This window comes from Pan troglodytes, chromosome X, assembly GCF_028858775.2.
Source record: "Pan troglodytes isolate AG18354 chromosome X, NHGRI_mPanTro3-v2.0_pri, whole genome shotgun sequence".
Lineage (NCBI taxonomy): Eukaryota > Metazoa > Chordata > Mammalia > Primates > Hominidae > Pan > Pan troglodytes.
This window is the reverse complement of record NC_072421.2, coordinates 27,748,948-27,774,772: the sequence shown is the minus strand read 5'-3', so window position 1 is coordinate 27,774,772 and position 25,825 is coordinate 27,748,948. Positions and strand designations below refer to the sequence as shown.

At 36.7% G+C, this 25,825-nt stretch overlaps 1 long non-coding RNA gene across 1 annotated transcript in view; it reads left to right on the top strand.

Moving 5' to 3' along the window:
• LOC112207083 (uncharacterized) overlaps positions 1-25,825 on the top strand; it is a 355,512-nt gene that overhangs the window by 202,721 nt on the left and 126,966 nt on the right. The window contains exons 4-6 of the long non-coding RNA XR_010154849.1: positions 9,219-9,336; positions 19,483-19,626; positions 25,209-25,304. This is a non-coding gene — a long non-coding RNA (uncharacterized LOC112207083). The remainder of the gene's footprint in view (positions 1-9,218; positions 9,337-19,482; positions 19,627-25,208; positions 25,305-25,825) is intronic.

Genomic DNA, 25,825 nt, shown 5'->3' with positions numbered 1-25,825 from the left:
TGGAAGCCATTATCCTCAGCAAATTATTAACACATTTTTCAGATAAATTATGTGATTAACTACTCTAAAATATTATGTGAATTATTCATTAGCTGTTCATGGTGGGTTAAACTCTGTTTCTCATTCTTGTTACACTTAATTTTATTCTTCGGAGGTTTTGGGGGATTTTAGGTACAAGATTTGTTTTATTATGTGTTAAATTTGTATGGATACATAATATTTGTACATATTTTGGGGGTACACGTGATATTTTGTTACATACATAGAATGTGTAATGATCAAGTCATGGCATTTAGGGCATTCATCACCTTGAGTACTTACCATTTCTATGTGTTAGGACCATCTCAAGCCTTCTCTTGTAGCTATTTCAAAATACATGATACACTGTTGTTAACTATAGTCACTCTACTCTGCTATCGAACATTAGAAATGTCCCCTCTATCTGACCTTATGTTTGTACCCATTAACCAACCTCTCTTTATTCCCCTACCCGCACACCCTTCCCAGCCTCTCATATCTATTATTCTCCTTTCTACCTCCATGATAGCAACTTTCTTAATTTCCACATATGAGTGAGAATATGTGATATTTTTCTTTCTGTGCCTGGCTTATTTCACTTAACACAATAACCTAAAGTCCCATTCATGTTGCTGCAAAAAACGTGATTGTATTCTTTTCTATGGCCAAATAGTATTCCGTCGTGTATATTTACCACATTTTATTTATCCATTTGTCCATTGATGGACACTTAGATTGATTTCATATCTTTGCTATTGTGAATAGTGCTACCTTAAGTTTAAGATCTGAAACTATAAAACTACCAGAAGAAAACATAGGGGGAACACTTTAGAACAGTGGCCTAGACAAATATTTTTTGGCTAAGACTTCAAAAGCATAGGCATCAAAACCAAAAACAGACAAATGGGACCACATTAAATAAAAAGCATCTGTGCAGAAAAGAAAACAACAGAGTAATGACACAACCTACAGAATGGGAGAAAATATTCGCAAACTATTCATAGGACAAGGAACTAGTATCCCAAATATGCAAAGAACTCGAACAACTCAACAGATTAAAAAAAAAACCATAATCCTATTAAAAAGTGGGCAAAGGACATGTATAGACATTTCTCAAAAGAAGACATACAAATGGCCAACAGGTATATGGAAAAAATTCTCAACATCACTAATTATCAGGGAAATGGAAGTCAAAACCACAATGAGATATCTTCTTACCCCAGTTAGAATGGCTATTAGTAGGAACAGATGTTGGCCAGGATGCAAAGAAAAGGGAACTCATACACCTGCTGGTAGGAATGCAAATTAGTATAGCTACTATGGAAAACAGGGTGGAGATTTCTCACAAAACTAAAAATAGAGTTACTGTAAGATCCAGAAATCCCACTACTGGGTATTTAGCCCTCCCCCAAAATAGAAATTCAGTATATATTTTAAAAAATACCTTCACCCTTATGCTTATTTCAGCTTATTTTTGACATTTTATTATTCAGAGCCTAAGTATTAATTACAAAGTTTCATTATCAATGTAGATGGTAATCAATATCCCTGTAATATACCCCTCTTTTTCTTGTTTAACAATTCTACATTGCCTAGGATTAATGTCATGGGACAACTCAATTCATACTTTTAAATCATTTTAGATACACCTATTAGATACAATATTTATTTGCCGGTGTTATTTGCTCAGCCTTTTATTTCTAATATGTGAACTTATCCCATTTCAATTTATTGATATATAAATATTTGGTCTTAGTTCTTTCATCTTATTTTATGCTATGTTTTACGTTCAATGCTTCCTTTGTTTTCTCTCTTCTGCTGTGGGAATTGTGTGAGTGCACGCTTCTTTGTTCAAGTATTTAGCTTTAGAACCTCAGGTGACTGATGATGCATTTTGAAAGATGGAAAGAACTTCTCCACTCTAGGTTGACAGGGGGTGAAAGTCCTTCCACAAACAGAGATTAATGTATACTCTTGCACAGCAAGCGAATGTTGTTCTAGAGAGAGTGAAAGTAGGTACAGCCTTAATGAAACACTAGTCCTCTCTCACTGTCCCAGGGTGTGGGGGTGGGGATGGGTGGAGAGAATTTCTTTAAAGAAAAACACTGTAATGGGATCCTTTTAGCCCAGGCATTTAAATTCTTTGTGATTCGAAATACCTTAAGATATCAAATGTCCCACTTTTCCAGCCCTTTAAAATCTTACATAAAGTTTATTCAAAATGAAGTGCATCTTTTCCAGTTTTGAAAACTCCACTGAAGCTTTCCTTTTTGATGATTCTCACTTTCACTTTAAGAAGGGTGTAGGGATCTGGAGTGTTAATAATCATTGGCATGTTAAAGTCACTTGTCCATGGTTTTCCAGATAATTATAATAAAAACGATACTAATGATATCTGATGCATAGTGTTTACTATGTAACAAAAACTGGTCAATGTTATTTATGTACAGTAATTCATTTAGCCCTTATGAGTTACATGAGGATTCTATTATATTCAACTATGAGTTGTGTATTAATGCCGCTATAAATTTACATCTGAAAACACTGAGTAGCAGGAGGCTATATATCCTTCCCAGGGTCTTACATCCTTTGAATAGTAGAGCCAGGAGTTAAATTCATAATTCATGATACTTGGCTCCTGAAAGTACACTCTTTTTTATATTTATTTTTATTTTTTGGGTTAGAGTCTCTTGCTGTCACCCAGGCTGGAAGGCAGTGGCGCGATCTTGGCTCACTGCAACCTCCACCTCCTGGGTTCAAGCGATTCTCCTGCCTCAGCCTCCCGAGAAGCTGGGATTACAGGCATGTGCCACCATGCCCGGCTAATTTTTGTATTTTTAGTAGAGACGGGGTTTCACCATGTTGGGTCAGGCTGGTCTTAAACTCCTAACCTCGTGATCTGCCCGCCTCAGCCTCCCAAAGTGCTGGGATTACAGGCATGAGCCATCGTGCCGGTACACTCTTAACCAGGACACTGCACGTCCTCAGACAGAAATCGTATTTTACAAATACTTATCTAGGAGACTAAGATAAAGTAAGCACATTTCACCCTAGTTCTCCTCAGTTATTACAACTAAAACCTGGATGAGACAAATGAAACAAACAGCAGAAGACTAAATGAAAAGTAGACAAAAGAAAGCAGACACATTTGAGGACTTGGATTCAAGGAAAGACACAGAATTGAGTTCCCTGGGCATTGTTTTCACCTTCTGTATATCCCAATCTGAGTGCAGGAAAAGTTCTCAACCAAGACGTGCTAACAGGTGCACAAAATAAATAAAACAACAGAAAAAAGAAAAAACAGAATAAGTCTGTTCTCTCTGGACAGGGGACTGGCAGAGCAATGGTTCTCAACCTAGGGTGATTTTGTACCCCAGGGGATGTTTGACAATGTCTGGAGACATTTCTACAGTGGGGGAGTTCTACTGCGATCTAGTGGGCAGAGGTCAGGAATGTTGTTCAACATCCTAAAATGAATAGAGCAACACAATGGCAATGAATCAACAGACCCCGAATAACAATAGTGTGAAGATTGAGAAACCCTATTCTAACTGGTCCAAGCCAGGGTCAGCAAACTATGGCCCTGTGAGCCAAATCCCTGTGACCCAAATCCAGTCCACTACAATAAGTACAATAAGAACAATAGGTAGATCATTGATGGCACAGATAAGACCAGCAGAACTTTAAGCACCTGATTTGAAATGGTAACACATAATTCATATTTAGCATTGGACTCTTGAACCTTTTTCAGTAACTTAAAATATGTATGTATATATACATATATATATACACCTTAGCTTTTTAATTATTTTATTTTTATTGTCTTATTTGTACTGAAAAGCTTTGAATATGGCACTCAGACAAGTCATTTTGAACTCGTTTTTAAAGCTGTCATATTGTTTGATCGTTCCGTATGTCCTCACACCTAAAAGGTACTTATAGTTGAAATATAAAATATAATCCCACAAGCCTCACATGAAAATGTCCACTTATATGCATTCCATATGCTTAATAATTTTAAAATAATAGAAATTATGTTGTGTTTATAATGTTGATAAATAGCTTGGTTGTTCTGAAAATATTCAGTAATACTATTATTTGAAGCCTCTGGTTGAAACAAATTAGTTGATACTTGGTCATCCTTTGAATTAAAAAAAAATCTGGGCCGTGCTCGGTGGCTTACGCCTGTAATCCCGGCACTTTGGCAGACCGAGGCGGGCGGATCACGAGGTCAGGAGATCGCAACCATCCTGGCTAACACGGTGAAACCCTGTCTCTACTAAAAATACAAAACATTAGCCTGGCATGGTGGCGGGCGCCTGTATTCCCAGCCACTCGGGAGGCTGAGGCAGGAGAATGGCGTGAACCCGGGAGGCAGAGCTTGCAGTGAGCCGAGATCGTGCCGCTGCACTCCAGCCTGGGTGACAGAGCGAGACTCCGTCTCAAAAAAAAAAAATCTGAAAATCTTGCTATTTGGGAGCAGCCAAGTCTATTGATATGTCAGTATTTTTATTGACATCAATAACTCCGTATTTAATTAGAAATTAACTTTTAATTAAAATGTATGTATTATTGCCCCTATGAGAACAAAATGTAGCATCATCTCCCTGGAATTAATAACTCTTAAATAGCTAAATTTATTATATTAAAAATGTTAATAAAGTTACAACATTACAAGTGAATGGACTCTCCAGAATTGCTGTAAAATAAAGAAGGCTTAGTAAAGATAATCCTACTAGAGTCTCCTGAAGAGTGAGCTTGGATATCTTATGATTGTGGTTCAAATAATGATCTGCTGACATTGAACAGTTCTTAAATGAAATAAGTGAACGTGCATCAAGAGAGATATCATGGTCCAGTAGAAATGTCTGCAATAAGGTGAGCATACAACATTAGGCAATCCACATTAAAATTTGTCATTTTGCAGATGATTTCTGTAGTGGAAACTGATTTTAGTATTATCCTCTTATCTATCTGTAACTGCAAAAACAATTTTAAATATTTATTTCACTGGAATTAAAATAACTTCTGCCTTAAAAAGAAATCTAAATCACGGAGCTTGTAAATAATTATATGAATTTATAGTAAATCCCAACTGCTATTAAAATGTGATACAATTTTTGACTAACACACTTGTCTAATGGTTCTTTGAATGATTCCCCAAATTTAAGGGTTTTTTTCTAACTTTTCTTAAGATTATGCCCAGGTTTTCAAGTTTAATGCTATAATCCTGTCTTTTTTTTCCCCTAGAGGAATACAGTGTCTTTTTATTGTGTTAATGTTTTTTTTGGTGGTTTCTACTCAGTATATCTTGTAAATAATATAGAAGATTCAAATACACATATATCAGGGATTAAACAGTTTGGATACTCCATTTTAAACATTAATGATTGTTGGTATCTATATAATTTCAAATGTAAACTGCATAACTTATAGAAAAGAATGGGAAAAAATACAATGGAACAATTAACCGAAAATGTTGATGTGATTGTTCTTAGACAAAGTGGGTTTAGCGGATGAATTGCTTCTAGAAGAAAAAAAAAAGGTTTATTCCAACATAATAATAGGCTGAATCCAAGAGGAAAATAATATAAACATCTTAACCTTTTGTTTATTTAATAACTTTTTTTTAGCAAAAAAAGCAGGAAATGGTCAGGATGAAAAGGAGATTCAGGTAATTTAACTTACCTATCTCTGAAATTAATAGAACAAACAAGGAATAAAATATTAAGAAAGCAGAATATTTAAACAATATTGTCATAATTGACATAAATAAAAGAACAGACCCAACAACTGCAGAGAACATATTCTCCTCAAGTATTACATTAAAAGTATTACATTAAAAGTATTACATTAAAATCATAAAAATTGATTATTAATCAGGATTTGGTAATGGTCAAATACTAATACACAGCATGTTCTATGACAAGAGTGGAGTTAAACTAGAAGTCAGCTAGAAATTTTATTACCCCAAAAATGTTTTTGAATCATGCATTTTTAATATTTTGCATGCACAGTTAGTTTTGATTGTATGCTTGATTTTCTGTATGAAATAGTATAGAGGTAATTGGAAATCCTAGGTGATTTTATCTTCACTAGGTGATTTTATCTTCGTCCAGGGAGCATTTGTTTTTGCTAATGAGAGATAGTTAAGATGAGGGTAGTTCATCTCATAGCAATCAGGGATTGCGACCTTTTGAAGCTGGGCTTTAAGTTTTGTAAGGAGTTTTTTTTATTTCTGATTCATATGGACCCTTAGGCCATAAACCCTCAGGGATGCCAAATGAACCCTTGGGGCATTTTCCAGGGCCTTGGAAGGCCCTGAATCCGTATATTGTTCCCTGGGGTGAGTGAGACTACTGAAGTCCTGCTCAACTGCTTAGCTCCTCAGCTACAGGTTTCTGCTTAGCCCTGTATGTTCTCAGTCACCTCTTTTGAATCAGCAAAAAGCTTGAAGGGGAAAGCAATATTACATTTTTTTCTCACCAGGTGGGTGACTCTTCTGACATCTTGTCCCTTCAAATCTTTGCATCCTTGGATTTCTGTCTTCAAACAGATGTCCTTGATTTTTTTTGTTTTTGTTTATCTAGATTTTCCCAGGAGGATGTTTGTTGAAACAGATTATTCTCCCATTACTGGAAGCAGATATCTTTACAAACCCTATTTTTTTTCTCTGAAATATGCTTTAGTTTGTAGCTTTTTATCCTTGAAGCCAATTAATACAAAATTAAGATCAATTTGTATTTAGGTACATGATACCATGATACTCACTGGCAGTGGATCTTTTTGTCATAATTTCCTTAAATTCTTTCAATTAATTTTATCATTTAATTGATTTAATAAATGTTTCTTTAGTACACTTGTGCCAGGTATGGGCCATATGCTAAAGATTCATTACAGATGTACTGTGTAGTGGGAAAACAGTCAAGTAAATAAGGTGTATATTTTTGCCATTAAAAGTAATGGCAAAAACCACAATTACTTTTGCACCAACCTAAATACATATTCCTACATTAGCACATACTAATGAAACAAAATCATATAGTAGGCCTTAATGAAAGTATCAAGGATTTCAGGAAAGTTATATCTAACAAATCACAATCTCAATTGAAGTTGTCAGTGATGTACTAAGCCCTGCAATATGTGATCATTTGTACATTGGAGATGTTCTTCTGGTCAAGACAGACTAGGTCAATCAGACCACTTCTTCCCTGAGTAGAACTTAAAAAGCAGGAAGAGGGAGACGGAGAGACAGAGGAAGACAGAAAGAAAATAAAAGGCAAGGTTAAGAATTCAGCAGAGAGCTACAAATTACAAAAAAAAAAAAAAAAAGAAATACCCACCAGGTTTCATTTTGATGTACTTTGAAGTTCTATCATCAGGTACTGAAATATTCAGGTTTATTGGTATTCATGTTAAATGGATCCTTTAATAATGAAATACCCCTTATTATCTCTAGTTATTACTCTTTTTCTTAAAGGCTACTTTTTTTCTAACATTAGTGTACCCATTCCAGCTGTTGATGAAAAGAGTCAAACTCTGTAAAATATTTGAAGATATTTATTTTGAGCCAAATGTGAGTGACCATGGCCTATGACACAGCCCTCAGGGGACCTCGAAAATATGTGCCCAAGGTGGTCCGGGCACAGCTTGGTTTTATAATTTTTCAGGAGACATAAGACATCAATCAAATACATTTAAGAAATACATTGCTTCAGCCCAGAAAGATAGGACAACTGGAGGGATCCAGGGCAGGATCATGGTGGGGAGTTCCAGGTTATAAGCAGATTTTAAAATTTTCTGATTGGCAATTAGTTGAAAGAGTTATCAGTAGAAAGGAACGTCTGGGTTATGATAAGGGGTTATGGAGACCAAGGTTTTATCATGCACATGAAGCCTGAAAGCAGCAGGCTTCAGAGAGAATAGATCGTAAATGTTTCTTATCAGACTTAAGTTCTGTGTTGAGCTTAAATGCTAGCCAGCTTTTCCTGAATTCCACAAGGGAGGGGGGCATAATGAGGCATGTCTGACACCTCCTTCCAGTCATGGCCTGAACCAGTCTTTCAGGTTAAATTTAGAGTGCCCTGGCAGAGGAGATAGTCCACTTAGATTGTTGCAGGAGGCCATCGAATTTTATTTTGGGTTTACATAGCTTTTTTTTTTTTTTTTTTAGGTGGAGTCTCGCTCTGTCACCCAGGCTGGAGTGCAGTGCAGTGGTGCGATCTTGGCTCACTGCAAGCTCCGCCTCCTGGGTTCACGCCATTCTCCTGCCTCAGCCTCCCGAGTAGCTGGGACTACAGGCACCCGCCACCACGCCCGGCTAATTTTTTGTATTTTTTAAGTAGAGACAGGGTTTCACCGTGTTAGCCAGGATGGTCTCGATCTCCTGACCTCGTGATCTGTCGCCTCGGCCTCTCAAAGTGCTGGGATTACAGGCGTGAGCCACCGCACCTGGCCTTACATAGTTTTTTAATGCTTACTTTTGTTTGCTGTCTTTTCCCATACTATTATTTTCAACCTAATTAGGTTTTAAATGTAAGTTGTCTTTCATATTAAGAGTCTACAATTGGAACTTGCTTTTTTTTCTTATCTGAAAATCTCTACTAAATTTTAATTGGGGTGTTTAGGCCTTATACAATTTAAAGTCATTATTAATAGTTTTTTTAAGTTGACTATCTTTCCCTTCATTTTATGTTTTTCTCTTTTAATTTGTTTCCTCTTTTATCACCACTTTTGTGTTTATTGAAATTTTTTATTCAATTTAAGTTCTTCTATTGGATTTTTATCTGAGGCTAATTAAAAACATTTCTACACATTCTTTGACAACCTCTCCTTCAGAAGATGGGGTTGATGGCCCATCCCAGGATTCTGAGCCAATCTTAGTGACTGTCTTGTAACCAATTCAATAAAACAGTTGTGATGCTACATAAATTTTTAGGCCGAAATTACGACCTACTGTCATTACCTCTTGTCACCAGCAGAGGGCGCATCTTACCCTTCATGCATTTTCAAAGTTTGGTTTTTCACGTATCATTTCCTGCAGCCTGTAGAGCGTCTGGGAGCAAGTAAATTACAGGTTGTTCAGAGACGAATTGCCTCAGGTCTGTTTATGTGCATATGTCTTATTCTCAGTTTCAAAGAATGGTCTTGTTCATATAGAACCCTGTGTTGACAATTTGTTTTCTTTTCTCTTTGTAAAGATTCAGCTCCATTTTCTCTGGTGGTAGATCTCCATGGATGCTATTGAGAAGGTACTTCTCAAAGTCCACGAGGACAAGGATATCTTTCCACCGAATGCCACCTGGTTTATAACAAAAGGTTTGTCATCATTTAAGTCATTGTTCACCTGTTGGTAATATGTCCTTATTTCTCTCGCAATATTGGTAGATAGACATTTGTTCACTTCATTAATATTCTTCATATTTCATGTATATGTCAAATACGTAGCGTGCTAAAGTATTTCAAAATTTTATAGCTATTTTTAATTAAAATTATTTATATAAACTAATTAATTCATATAAATAAAATAATTTCACTGACAGTAAAAACAAAATTAAGCAGAGGAAAAGCTAGCATAAAAATAACAGAAGCCAAAGAAATCTAGGTTTCTTTCTTATTATAATACAGATTTGAACAAATTATATAAAAAATTTAAAAATATAAGCATAGTTCTGAACAAAATATCAAACTATTAACCTTTTTTTCTTATAAATGGTGATGATGGTAATGTTGACCTGGATGAGAAATTATATAAGAGCACCCAAAATCTTCCATAAAGAAAATGAAGTGCCATTTGTATTAACTATGGCAAAAAACTTATATCTACAATAATTATGTAATATTTAATAACATTCAGCTTTGGCAAAGTATTTTATATACTTTATGTAAGATAGTTCAAATCTGAATCAATACAGAAATAATTTATAGTACATAAGTGAGAGTAAAAACAAAATATACATATATGTATGCTTAACATGTAATAATTTTGCTATTTCAAATAATGAAATCATAGCCAAGTTAACAAATGATATTAGTAAAAAGCATCAAAGATAGATACAAAAAGTATAAAAGAATGATAAGTGTATTAAATATGATTAAGATAAATTTTATATTTATACCCTAGTATCAGAGTATGAAAGGAGTTTAAAATGTTACTCTCTTTCTGGAAATAAATTTGATGATCCAGCAAAGTTTTAAAATTTGCATGCCTTTTGCATGTTAATTCTACTTCTAGGACTGTATTTGACACAACTAACTTAAATACATGCAAAAAAGTATCAATGCATAAAAGACAAAGCAGTTGTGAGATAAATTATAGCGCATCCATATTGTGACTACTGTACAACTTTTATAATCTTTCAGGTAAATTTATATATGTTTCTGAAAAGTATCTTCAAGTTACATTATCAATAAAAAGGGCAAATTATCAACTTCCAAATATGTGCCTAGATTTATAAATGTTATTTATGTAAATATATGTATATGTTTGCATTTGGTGGCTAATTATGGTTATTTTGCAAAGAAATATTTGCTTGTTTTGGAAGTTTTACACAGAGCACATGCCATATTCGTAATTAATAAAAGTCAAAGAAATAGAGACATGATGGCATATTACTAAAGGTTGTTTTGAAATATTTATGATCTTTCTTTAGTACTATAGACATAAGTTTAAATGGTAATTTATATATGGCAATTTCATGTAAATGGATATATACAATATGTAGTCCAGTTTGCTTCCTTCACTTGGAAAAATGTATTTGAAGTCTGTACATGCTTTTGTGTGTATGAGAAAATCAGTTCCTTTTCATCGGTGAATCCGAATTCTATTGTATAGTTATAGTTATACCACATATTGTTCACTCATTTACCAAATGATGGACATTTTGGTTCTTTCCACATTTTTAGTGTTGTAATTAAAGTGGCCATGAACATATTTTTTAGATGTCTTTGTATGAACACAAGCTTTCATTTCTCTGGAGTAAATAGAAGGGCTAGAAGTAGAAGATCTGGATCATATGGCGGTGTGTGTTTAACTTATTAAGAAACTGCCAAAATGTTTTTCAAAGTCCCTGTACCATTTTTCAGCCCTAATATCAGTGTATGAAGTACCAGTTGCTTCACATCCGTGCCAGCTTTTGGTTTTGTGACACTTTTTAATTGCAGACATTATACAAGGCGTGAATTAGTATCTGAATTGTGGATTTTATTTGTATCTTGCTGAGGAGTAAAAATGTTGGGAACTTATTCATGAGCTTATTGAATATCTTTTACTGAAATATTTAACCATGAAAATTGTCCAGTATTTTAGTTGTCATTTTAGTATCAAGTGGAATTATTCTTTATGTATTCTAGATACAAGCTCTTTGTTCAGGTAAATGTATTGTTAGTATTTTCTCTAGGTTTATGACTTGTCTTTCATTTCTTGAATTTTAGTAAAAGTTCTTTTTTATATTTGATAAAATACAATTTATCTTTTCTTTTTGTATTCTAAGAAATCTTTCCATACAGCAAGGACTGAAATATTTTATCCTGTAAGTTTTATACATTTTGCTTTTATATTGAAGCCTAAGATCCATTTTGAATAAATTTGTGTAGTGTAAGATTGGTGTCCAGGTACATTTTTCCATTTGGTTATTCAATTGTTACAGTGCTTTTTAAAACAACTCTTCTTTATTCCCTTAGATTAGCTTGGCACGCATGTCCAAAATTCATTGGCCATATTTCTGGACTTTTTATTGTGTTTAATTAAATGTTTATTAAATGCCTTGCGGTAGTCTTCTTTGGGTTAAATCTACTTAGTGTTCTATAACCTTCTTATACTTGGATATTGATATCTTTCTCTAGGTTTGGGAAGTTCTTTGTTATTATCCCTTGGAATAAACTTTGTACCTCCATCTCTCTCTTTACCTTCTCTTTAAGGCCAATACCTCTTAGAGTTTCCCTTTTTAGGCTGTTTTCTAGATCTTGTAGGCATGCTTTATTCTTCTTTATTCTTTTGTCTCCTCTGACTCTGTCGTTTCAAATAGCCTGTCTTTAAGCTCACTAATTCTTCCTTCTGCTTAATCAATTCTGCTGTTAAGAGACACTGATGCAATCTTCAGTATGTCAATTGCATTTCTCAAAGAATTCTGTTTCATTCTTTTTATATTTCAATCTTTTTGTTAAATGTATCTGATATAATTCTGAATTCCTTCTCTATGTTATCTTTAATTTCGTTGAGCTTCCTCAAAACAGATATTTTCAGTTGTTCTTGTGAAAGGTCACATATCTGTGTCTCTCTGGGCTTGGTCACTGGTGCTTTATTTAGTTCATTTGGCAAGGACATGCTTTCCTGGATAGTCTTGAGGCTTGTGGATGTTCTTTAGTGTCTGAGCATTGAAGAATTGGGTATCTTTGTATTCTTTGTATTTTTGGGAAAGCTTTCCAGATATTCAAAGGGACGTTGGTGTGACCTAAGTCTTTGGTCACTGAAGCAGTATCTGCATTAGTGAGCACCCCAAACACAGTAATACTGTGGCTCTTGGAATCTTATAGAGGCATTGCTTTGGTATTCTTGATTAAGATCCAGGAAAATTCCCTGGATTAGCAGACAAACACTCTTGTTTTCTTCCCTTACTTTCTCCCAAACAAACAGAGTCTCTCTCTGTGCTGAGCTGGCTGGAGCTGTGGAAGGGGTAACACGATCACCCCTGTGGCCACCACCACTGGGACTGCATTGGTTCATACTAAAAGCCAGCACAGCACTGGGTCTCACCCAAGGCCCACAGTCACCACTGCCTGGCTACCATTTATGTTCACTCAAGGCCCAAGGGCTCTACAATCAGCAACTGGAGAATCCAACCATGCTTGTGTACTTCCCCTCAGGGCAGCTAGTTCACCCTGGACCTGGGCAGGTCCAGAGATGTCACCTAGGAGCCAGGTCCTGGAGTTGGTAACCCTAGGTATCTACCTGGTGCTCTATTCTACTGTGGCTGAGCTGGCACTCAGGCTGCAAGACAAATTCCTTCCCGTTTTTGCCTCCCATTTCCTCAAGCAGAGGAGTCTCTCCCCAGGGCTACCACCATCCCCATCCCATGGTGAGTACTGCTTGGCTACAACCGTTTACTCAAGGTCCAAGGGTTCTTCACTCAGCTTGCGGTGAGTGCTCCCAGGCTTGGGACTCTCCCTTCAGGGTAGCAGGGGCTTCTCACAGGCCTTGAAAAGGTCCAGAAATGCCATCCAGGAGCCAAGGTCTGGAATTGGGAATCCCACAAGCCCTTCTGGTATTCTACCCTATTGCAGCTGAGCCGGTACCTAATCTGATTTTTGGTTCTTATGAAAGTGTTCTTTTGTGTGGATAGCATTCAATTTGGTGATTCCATTGGAGGATTCTATTTGCCCATCTTGCTCTGCCTCCCTTAGAGTCAGACACCTTTAAAAGATCTGAAAAGAAACATGTACCATGTATTATCTCTGAGGGAAGCTTCATCTACATAACAAGGCCACCTTTGCTAGCCAAGCTTCTTTCTTTCTCTTTCTCTTAACCTGTCTTGCCTTTAAATCTGATTTACCTGTTTCTGGCCATGCTCTGAGTCTCCATTCTTTACTGTGGCCTCAGGATGGTATATAAGTTTCTGTAACTCTTTGGGACATTGGTTCATCATTCTGAAGGCTCCTGTGTATGCAGGTTAAATGTGTGTGCCTTTTCTCCTATTAATCAATCTACCTCATGTCAGTGATTTTTAGCAAACCTTTAGGGGGCCAAGAACGTATGGCTCCCACAAGGTGAAATGTTTTGATTTCGTTAACATCAGTTGAAATAATCAGGGCTTGAAGAAGGAACAGATTATGAAATAAAGATAGGGCCCTCTACACTGTCCAAAAGTGACCTAAGCTCAGCAACAAAACATTATTTTCTTCACAGGTTTCAACAAGGATATATTTTATCCCCTCTAAATTTTACCTGCCTCTAATAGTTAGCAATTATTTCCTGGGCATTCATCTTAGATTGTTGCTAAGCAATGAACATAAGCTTGTATCTTCTCATTTTACAATTTGCTACATAGAATTTCTTGCATGACTCTGCCAAAATATTGCTTTTCATTTAAAAAATTTATTAAGTATGCTTATCTTATGTAGGATTTAATGTAATTTTCTGTGTAATACAGTCTTTAAAGAGAGAAAATGAAATTTGTTGGGCCATTGACTTTTATGGAATTTGTTCAATTTGTAATCACATTTTCAGTATGGAAACAAACACACCCATGTGCTCGCATGCACACACACACACACACACACACACACACACAAACACTGAATTAGATTAAAAAAAAAGTAGGCCTTATCACCACTAAGACAAATGGTTCATCTGATTTGATTCAGCTCATTTTCCTGGAAGAGATGCCTGCTGGGAACTGGATCTTTTCTGTTTTGAATGCACCAAAATACCAATTATGAATACTGGTATAGCATTTTGTAATCATATTTGTAGTTTATTTTCTATTTTATAAACTTACTATAGTTTATTTTTTTATGGATTACTTAAGCCATGCAGAGTTGTTGGTGTACTGGAAATAATATTTACCTGTGTAGGGGCCAAAGGCTTGGCTCTCTGAAGGTTCACTGAAAAATCAAATTGCAAAAGGCAGATTAATTGGAGAAAAGATATACAAATGTACTTAACGTGTATGCACGGGAGCCTTCAGAATGAAGACTCAAAGATACAGAGGAAATTATTCATTTTTATGCTTAGGCTCAACAAAGTATAGACAGCTGTGTTGAAATATGATTGGACAAAAAAGATGATCTAATGCCAATAGGCTAGTGGGAAAATCCAACAAGGACTGTCTAGATTCTTCTTGGCCTCTCTGAGCATGCATTTTTTCTTTCTGGATAAGGGGCAGACCCTTTTCTGGAATGTAGGTCTTTTGACCTACAGTAAAAAAAAATGGGTCAGATAATTTATTTATAGCCAGTTTTTACACAGAAAGGCAGAGGGAAATTAAAGAGTCATATTTTTAGATTTTATGACTAGCTTTGGGGAAAAGGGGTTCTGGTTTCTATGACCTGCCTTGAGGAAGAAGGATTCTAGTTTCTATGGCTAGCCCTGGGGGAGAAAGGGACTGAGACACAGGAGGACAGGACAAGGTCATAGGACAGCTTTTGTTTCTCAGGCTGCTTCTGAAGCTTTCCTTTTGGGGTATTGTTTTCTGAGGCCCAGCACCTGCAATCACAGTAAAAGGGTCCAAACCTAGGATTGAGGTTTAAAGAGTTCTTGAGCAAGTAATTAAATTTCTGCAAGCCTCAACTAACTGTACTGGCAAAATGAAGATAATTATCCTGTCCCATAATCCTGAGAAAATGTCAAAATCACCAGCCAACGTACTATGATCAAGGTCCTCTTCCTAGAACAGAGAAACATCTTTTTGCCTTTCCCCCTATTTTAATTGTTCTAACAATATTCTTTCTATGCCATTCCCAAGTCTGAGTCTTGGCTATAGCAGTTATAAGAAAAATCTCTCACATTTCCTTAGAGTTTATTTGGTTTCTAAAAAATATTATTAGGTAGAAGGGCATTTTAACCTTAAGTATATATTTTAAAAGGTTATCCTTCTGTAGGTTTTATTATCATGCTTTCTTTGCATCACAGACCAAGTCACTCTATTTGTCTTTATCTTTGTAATTTGCACAGTGACATTCTCTAAGATTCAAAGTGAACTTAAAATTTTTAAGAAACCAAATTTATTTTAATGTATTTAGACTTTTATAGTTTTCTCTTCCAATCTGTTGCTCAAATATTTACGATATGACAGTCATATTTATGTTTTTTTAACTATTTATCTCTTTAAAACAAAATATGTATGTTGGTATCTTAAAAGTAAATAGTATTGTTTCCTATAGTCAACTATTTATTCTAGTATTATTTAATAAATAATATATCTGCCTACTGTTTTACATAGATTGTAAAATTGTATGTATACTAGGGTTTATTTCTGGGCTAACTCTTCCATTTTATTATTCTATTTATGTACCATTACCATACTTCTGTTTGTATTAGATAATAAATTTAGCATTTGTTGGCCAAGATTGCTAGAAATCTTAATTTCCAAAATTCTATTATGATTGCATTGTTCTTTATTCCGCCCCATGCCTTTTGGAGTCATTTTGGTTAATGAGAAGGTAATCTTATTAGGACCAAACTGCACACATTTCAAAATAGATATTTGTGGAGCAAATTGGTCAGCAGGGGTAGGAAAGGGCAGGGAAACACCACTTTTTGGAAAAATATTCTGTTCCTCATTTTTGTGCTAGGCCTTCTTCCATAGGAAAATAATATACAACTTTAACAATATAGGTTTTTTTCCTAAATACATTAATGAATGAAATATTGCACTTGCCAAGATCAGATACAAATCTAAATACATTACTCCATTACTTAGGTCATTATGATTGTATCTCTTTCAATGGTCTTTTAAGAATAAGGATAAAGAATTAAACTATGTTATTGTTTTGGCAATTACATTGTGGCTCCTAACTGTTTCACCATTCTGAATCTGATGCATGACGATTTCTAAATGTAATCTAAATATAAGAGTTACACTTTATATTCAGCAAAGAAACACATTTATTAAAATGAAATCAGTGGCTGGGCATGGTGGCTCACGCCTGTAATCCCAGCACTTTGGGACACCAAAGTGGGAAGATCACTTGAGGTCAGGAGTTCGAGACCAGCCTGGCCAACATGGTGAAATCTCATCTCTACTAAAAATACAAAAATTAACCGGGCATGATGGCGCACACCTGTAGTCCTAGCTACTCAGGAGGCTGAGGCAGTAGAATTACTTGAACACAGGAGGTGGAGGTTGCAGTGAGCCGAGATTGTGCCACTGCACTCCAGCCTGGGTGACAGAGAGAGACTCTGTCTCAAAATTAAATAAATAAATAAATAAATAAATAAATAAATAAATAAATAAAAAATAAAATGAAATCAGTGAGTGACAGTTCCCTTTGAAGTTCACTTAAATGTTGCCCTTTTCTCTGTCAGTGAGACAATTATTCACTCAATTAACACTCAGTGAGTGAAACAGTGTTAAAAGGGAAAAAAATGATAAATCAAAAGAGGGTTCTGCTTAAAGAATACTTTAAATTGTAATAATTCTGCATAAATAATTTTAATGCATATTAGAGTGTTGTGAGTACCTAAGTGAGTCACTGGGTATGATGGAACATTAGAAGAGGGAGAAATTACTGTCATATGTAGCAGTCTGGTGTGACTTCATGTTTGACGTGATATCTGAACTACACCTTGACAGATGACTTAGATTTGCGGTTGATGAGAGGGCATTACTGAAGGGTTGAGACAAAGTTATTGAGGTGTGAAGACTCTGTATATGTTCAGAGAATACTTGGTAATTTGTTGTCTGGAACATAGAGTGTGTGAGAAAAAAAACAGTAGGAAATAATTTTGGAAAGACAATTGGAAACCAGATGGCAGAATATAGATTTTTTGTTGTGTTGTTGATTTGGGACCCATAAAGTATTGTTTTTAAAGGCATTGGTAGGAGTGGTACCATGCTTTAGAAAGGTTACAAACATTATTTCACTAGTTAAGCAGTTAGGCTGGATACTTGTAGTTCTATTGAGATTCTAGGATTCTAAAATCTGAAATCACCAGATTCAGAACAGTCTAGATAATGTTAATTTAACCAATGATCAGAAAAGTTCATCCACTAAGCCATTTCTATCTTTGTGCTATAATGTTCGATGTCAAATTCATGTTTTTCCTTATCCTTCCTTTGTTTAATGAAAGATGTTAATATCCTTTAAAGGAGTTAACTGAACTATATAATCCTGGTCTTGTAAACTATTAGAATAACAAATGTGATATGAGATATTAAAAAGTTTTCTATAGCATTACAATAATCCTAAAATATCATGTCATTTGAACAGAAATTTGAGTTAAATTTGCTTCATATATTACATTTTTTTCCTCAGTATAGCTACAAGTCAATGTGCCTTCAAGATATCCCCAGATTAAGGAATTTAATTTAATGTTTAGCTGATTTGATGTTTCACATGAAATTATTAGTTTTATTTAATTTTTTAAAAAAATCTATACTTAAAATCTAAACTCAACTTTGTCATGTGCTTTATTTATTGAATTATTGAGACACACGGTTGATATTCATTTTGACAGACACTGAAAATGTAAATGAAGTCAACTCAATAATTAACTGGGGTGCTCATGCATTAAAAGAAGTGCCTAAAGAAGTCGCAAAATCTAGTTGTAACTGCTTATAGTTCATTAGTGGAAACCAAATCAGTTCTTAGTGACATGTAATCTTGTTATGTTTTTATAGCTCATGTATAATTTTTATTAAAAACCAAATGTCTATAACAGCATAATTGTCAATTTTGTTTAGAAACTAACGTTAACTGCCATATGAATGCCTATAGCATAGTAATTTGGGAAACTGACAGCAATCAGGCTTAGTAATTCTTAGAATATGAGGAGATTTTCAGCGTTTAATGTTTATCAATCTTGTAGGTGCAAGCTTGTAGAATATATACTTGACTATTGGTGTCTTCACAGTTGAGATGCTAACATATGGAAATATATGAGAATTATATAGGACCTTGTAATGGATTGGATACAATAGATGAGAGAGTGTATTAATCTTGACCCCTAGATTTTGGCTTGCATAACAAAATGGCTTGGTGACCGCCAATCACGGAAATAGCAGTGAGTATGAGAAAAACAGAGCTGAGAGATAAAAATATCAATTTTGCATTTACATATTATTCATATGATTTTGGAATACCTTTTATTCAACTGGGTGGAGATGGCAAGAATCCCATTGGATACTGAGATGTGGAGTTCAGAATAGAGGTCTGTGACAGGGAGATATATTTTGGGAGTTACCAGTATATAAATTGCCAATTGAAGCATGGAAATAAACCAGACTTCTCAAGAAAACTGTGAAGAACACAAGAAGAAATTGGTGTCCTGGGATTGAGGCATGGTGTATTTTATCATTTAGTGCCCCAGTAAAGGAGATTGATTGTGAAAATGAGACCAGGAAAGGGCAGCTAAAAAATATAATGACATTTAGAAGGTGTGTCATAGCAGTTACAGGATCAAAATCTTTAAAAGTGCTACTGAGATTAAGAAGATTGACGAATGATAATGACAATGATATTTAACATTTATTGAGTGATTATTATTTTCTGAGTACTAAGTGTTTTACCTGGATTGATGCAATAGTACTCAAAAACACCATAAGGTTGAATACTATGATCTTCATTTTACAGATGAAGAAAATAAGGCTTAGAAAAGGTAAGAAATATACCCAAATTAACGCAAGTAGTAATTAGTGCATGTAGGTTTGGAATGCAGACAATATGGGTCCAGAGACTATACTCTTAGCCTATATGCTATATTCCATTAAAATGGTCTGAAAAATATTCCTTGATTTTTTCCCTAAGCATGAAAAACAAACAGGAATTTCTCAATGCAGAAAGGACTGAAGCTGTCAAAAGTGTGCTTTTTTTCTGCACAAACAAGTTTCCATTGAATGATAGAATAAAGAGATACTGACTTCCCTGGAGCCTCCAAACTTGAGTAGTCAGGTAAGGATCCTTGAGTAACAAGACAGCAAAGTAAGTATTATCCCTCCTGGGATTTTGGTTGGTTACGACATTGTGTTGAGTATTTGCATTCCATTTTTCCCTTGGGGAATTACACTTTCTGAGACCTCAATTTAGGAGGCTTAAGTGAAGATAATCCATCCCCAGTTACACTTGGCCTGCATAAACCAAGCAGATCAAAAAGAGTGCTATGTTCATTACTCAATGAATTGGTCGATATTGGCTTCCTTGATATATAAAACTCCATTAGTCAAAAATATCTTCTAAATCTAATGCCTTGCTTTACTCCAAAAGGCTGATTCTTTGCTACGGCCCTAATCTGTGGAAATTGCAATGTTATTTTTCTGGACTATTATGGCATATTTAAGCCAAGAACATGGGGTCAAGGACACCTCTGCAGATGTTGTTCTAGATTTCAGGCAACGGTCTGGAAATTTTAAGTAACTCTTGTGTTATTTGAATTAGGTAAAGCGTGTTCACATTTGGACAGCATTTATTCTTTGGTGTACCAGGGATCCCCAAGACCACTCTCAGGATAGATGATTTGTTAGAAGAATTCACAGAACCCAGAAAAGCTGTCATAAGTTGGACATGATGGCTTGCACCTATAGGCCTAGCTACTTGGGAAGCTGAGATGAGAGGATTCCTGGAGCCAAGGAGTTTGAGGCTGCAGTGAACTATGATCAGGCCACTGCACTCCAGCCTGAGTGACAGAGCAAGACCCCATGTCCAAAAATAAAAATAAATAACAAAGAAGAAACAAAAGCTATTATACTCATAATTACAGTTTTTTACAGCAAAAGGGTATACATTAAAATCAGCAAAGGGAAAAGGCACATAGGGAGAGAGTCCAAAAGAAACCAGACTGAAGCTTCCAGCTATCCTCTCCCTGCGGAGTTATATGAACAGTGTTTAATTCTTCCAGCACGTGATGTGTGACACAGTACATGCAAAGTGTTACCAGCCTTGGTCATAGAGCCATGGAGGGTCTGGATCATTGACCTTTGCTACTCAGTTCCAGCCCCCACAGAGGTCAAAATGATACAGCATGTCCTAAAGTGCCAAGCATACAAAAGCAGATATTTAGCATGAAGCACATATTTAGCATAAACTATCTGGTGTGCCCCAGATAGTTTCTACTAAAAATACAAAAAATTAGCCAGGTGTGGTGGCACGCACCTGTAATCCCAGCTACTCGGGAGGTTGAAGCAGGAGAATCGCTTGAACCCAGGAGGTGGAGGTTGCAGTGAGCTGAGATTGTGCCACTGCACTCCAGCCTGGGCGACAAGAGCGAGACTCCATCTCAAAAAAAAAAAAGTCTCATCCCAAATTTTATTAAAATTATTTTACTTGCAATTGACAATTATTTCCATGCCATGGATAAAATGTCTGACTTGCATCAATAGGTCCTCTCCTTTTTGGGAAAGTACTTGTACTTGGAGTGACATATTACCCGTGTTATATCTGTGGGAGGTCTTTTCTTGAGATTTCTGGAAAGACAAGGACCTTTCCCACTGCATTTAGTATAGTTGGGCAAGCTGGGTCTAGGGCAATATTTCTCAAATGTAATGCAAGCTAGATTTGCTAGGGAGCTTGAAAACAGCTATTGTCCTGATATCACCTCACCTCAATTTATCCATAATCCATGACTGAAAAACTTTGTTTTGGCTGGGTGCGGTGGCTCATGCCTGCAATCCCAGAACTTTGGGAGGCCAAGGCAGGCGGATCACCTGAGGTCGGGAGTTTGAGACCAGCCTGACCAATATGGAGAAACCCCATCTCTACTAAAAATATAAAATTAGCTGGGCGTGTTGGTGCATGCCTGTAATCCCAGCTACTTGGGAGGCTGAGGCAGGAGAACCTGGGAGGCAGAGGTTGTGGTGAGCCGAGATCGTGCCATTGCATTCCAACCTGGGCAACAAGAGCAAAACTCCATCTCAAAAAAAAAAAAAAAGAAAGAAGAGAAAGAAAAACTTTGTTTCAATTGTTTTTTTGTTTGTTTTGAGACAGAGTCTTGCTCTGTCGCCCAGGCTGGAGTGCAATGGTGCGATCTTGGCTCACTGCAACCTCCGCCCCCTGGGCTCAAGCCATTCTCCTGCCTCAGCCTCCTGAGTAGTTGGGACTGTAGGTGCCCACTACCATGCCTGGCTAATTTTGTATTTTTAGTAAAGATGGGGTTTCACCATGTTGGCCAGGCTGGTCTCAAACTCCCGACCTCAGGTGATCCGACCGCCTCCACCACCCAAAGTGCTGGGATTACAGGCGTAAGCCACTGTGCTGACCTCAATTGTTTTTCAATTATCTGATGGAGAAGTCATTTTAAAGGATGTAATGAGTAGCAGTGGTTCATTACCATTTTCACATTTTGACAGAGTGTGGGTTCCATGGAAGACTCAATAAATTTAGATTGGTGTCCCTACCTCAAATTCAGTTTGCTATTGTGTTGGTGAGGATAGGTTGTGTTGAGAAACTGCGTCTCTAACAAGTGCACAGGTGGTGCTGCTCAAGGACCGCCCTCAGGGAACCAGTGCTCCACTGTGAGGAAAGGTATGAGTATGCTGGCTAGAAGCCTGCTCTGCTGTGACTAGTGAGAATCACGAAAAGACTTAATTTGGTTTTTGTTCCCTTTTTAAGGATGGAATTCTCAGGTAGTAGAGCCTTTGTAGGTCCCATGGGTGACTGGCCACCTGGGAAGTTTCATTTCTGTGCAGATCCCAGGCTGTAACACTGATGCTGGATAAGGATAACATTTTGTGAACCACTGCTCTAGCCCACCCTCTGTCCTTTGAACACTTTCAACTAAAGGTGATCTTTGCTTACTGTAACTAACAGTGAGAACTAAATAGGTTGAGTCACCAGGAGTTTTACTAACTCGTTATATTTTTCAACTCATTTCAGCTTCATTGCATAAGTTATTAAAATATGTATCATCTACATAAAAGAAAATACTCAGAATAGAATAACTTTCCAGAGGCATCAAGACCAATAGGAAACAGAGCTCAGTATTAGAACCCAAAAGAGGCAGATTCCAAGCTTCTACTCTTCAGCAGGATGAATTGGAGATTTCAGGCCAGGTGGAGGTGCCAGCCACGTGTTCTTCTCGCAAGTGAACATTTTCTGGAATGTGAATCAGATCACACAGCAGTATGCAGCCACCACTACTTTGCAGTTGTTCCAGACCTATTTCCTCACCTGTTGAGATGGATGTGACCTGTACCCATAATGTCTATAATTAGAAGTTTTTCAGTGAGCATTCTGTGGGTTAGACCTATCCTTGAAAACATGGGCTGGACTGGATGTTGCAAGTAACATTTTCTCTCAAATGGAGTTTGGCCACAGACTCCAAAGGCCTAAACAACAAATGCCAAAACCCCATATTCTAAATTCAGGTGCTGGATGATCTGGAGAGGGATTGGACCCAAATTGGTTCTGCAGGCATCGGCACATTGTTTAAGTGAGTGATATAAAAGAGCTGAGGTGGTAAAAGGAGGAAAGACTCTTTTGAGACAGTTGCCATCCTGGCATATATTTTCTCCAAACTCATGGGAGATGTAGAAAATGGCTGTCCCTATGTCTCTAGTCAAATGAAAGGGGCATGGAACTTTTGCTCCACTCTGATATAGTTTGTATATTTGTCCCTGCCCAAATCTCATGTTGAAATGTAATCCCTGATGCTGGAGGTGGGGCCTGGTGAGAGGTTTGGATCATGGGGGCGGATCCCTCATGGCTCAGTGCTGTTTTCATGATGGTGAGTTCTCCCAAGATCTGGTCATTTAAAAATGTGTGGCAGCTCTCCCCCTACTCTCTCACTTCCTCCTGCTCTTGGTATGTGACATGCCTGCTCCCACTTCTCCTTCTGTCATGATTTTAAGTTCCCGAGGCCTCCCCAGAAGCCAAGCAGATGCCAGCATCATGCTTCCTGTAAAACCTGCAGAACCATGAGACAATCAAACCTCTTTTCCTTATAAATTACTCAGTCTCAGGTATTTCTTTATAGCAATGCAAGAATGGCCTAATACAACTCAAAGCCAGCTCCAGTGATACATACTGATATGCCTTCCTTGATATAGAAAAGTCTATCTTTCTAAAATTGGGAATCCATACTTTCTTAGTATAACTGAAATATCTTTTGTAAACCTGTTGTCTTGCTTCATTCCCAAAGTCCCAAAGGTGGACTCTTTGCTATGTATTCACTCTTTGGAAACAAAAATTTTGCTCTCTGAGAATTAAATGGCATGTTGTACAAACAGTATGACCTCAAGGATACCACAGCCAATTTTTTCAGGATACAATGCAACAGTCTGGCAGTTGAAGTGAGAACTCCTCCACACTCATTTAATAGTTCCCATATTATTATAGTTACTTAAAAAGCATGTTCACATTGGGCATCATTTATTCATGAGCCTGTTGAGGTACTTCAAAGCCAGCTTCAGGTTCCATAATCCCTTATAAGATCTCAGTAGACCCCACAGAGGCCTTTGTACTGATCCTTACAGTACATTACAGTACAAGAACATAGATGAAAATCAGCCAGGGTAAAAGGAGCATAGAGAGGAGTCCAGGAGGAAACAGGCTCAAGCTCTCCATCATCCTCTTCTGGTAGAGTCATATGCACTGCACTTAATTCTCTCAGCCAGGTGTGTGTCCACATTAGCAAAGTGTTGCCAACCAGGTAAGCTCTTCCAAGCCTTGCTGATATAGGGATGGAGCTTTCACATTCCTGATATTAGCTTCTGACTCTCTAATCTATCTAAAAAGTGAAACTGACATAGCCTGGACACAGCCCCAGTCATACAAAAATGCATTTTTACCATAAATCTCATTGTTACCATGAATCATCTAGTGAGACCAAATCCACGGGTACACAAAGCGTTCTTATCAGACAGAAATATCAGACCTCACAGGTTACCCAGTAGGAGCTGGTCTAGGGCAAGTTCTCAAACTTTGAAAGGTGCAGGCTGTTAGCAACCCTAACCTCTTGAGTTAGAAGTTTTTATAGCACAGCTTAAAAATAGAAAAGTATTAAAATAATTACCTTTGATTGCTTTCTAATATAGCCTTGCATTAATTCTTAATTTGTCTTCTTATATTGAATAGAACTTCAGAGAAAACTTTTAAACTGGGGGCGGGGATGATAATTTTATCATTCATAAGTTAAGGGAGAAATTAGTCAAGTTCTCTGCATGTACAAAAAATTTTACATGAGAGTAAACACTATAAGAATTCATATGAATTAAAAAATATTGAAAGAGGCATACATAAAAAATTAAAAACTGTGATGAGTCCTAATGTAAACCTTTGATTCAGAAAAAAGGTACTTGTCCCCAAAAATAAATTTAAGATTTTTCTCAGAAATGATGAATACAATCTTGATATTTTCTGAAAGTGTAATATAAACTACCAAAAAAACAGACAAAAGAGAAAATACTAACAAAAGTCATAGCAATAGTAATTCTTCCCAAATATTTAACCAACTGAATGTATTTTGATACTCCTCACACTGTCCGATTTCCAAATTTCTTTTTTTCACTTTTAGGACATTCTCACTCCAAATTTTATTCCAGGTGTACTTATTGGAGCTGACCAGCCTTCACATGCTGGGTTTGAGAATGCCTGGACTCTGCCCGTCAATTCTCTCCTTCTGGGGAATATGTTTGAAGGTCAGGTGACATATAACCTTTGCTGGGTCAGTGGGAGGTGTTTTCCTGAGATTTCCATTAAATTATGGGCCTTTTCCCACTGAATTTGATAACCTTGGATAAAATGAGCCTAGATCAGTATTTCTCAAATATATTGCATATTATATAATTCATAAAGGAGGTTGAAAATGCCTTTTGTCTAGGTGATACCTCAAGTCAAATTATTTTGAGTCAGACAGGCACTGTGGTTCACACCTGTAATGTCAGCACTTTGACAGGCCAAGGCAGGAAGAACATCTGAGCTCAGGAGTTTAAGACCAGCCTGGGCAACATAGTGAGACCCCGTCTCTGCTAAAAAAGAAAAAAAAAAAGAAAAGAAGAAAAGCCAGGTGGCATGCACCTGTAGTCCCAGCTACTCAAGAGCCTGAGGTGGGAGGTCGAGGCTGCAATGAGACCTGTCATGCCACTGCACTCCAGCCTGGGCAACAGAGCAAGACTCTCTCTCTCTCTCTCTCTCAAAAAAAAAATCTGTATCTCTGACA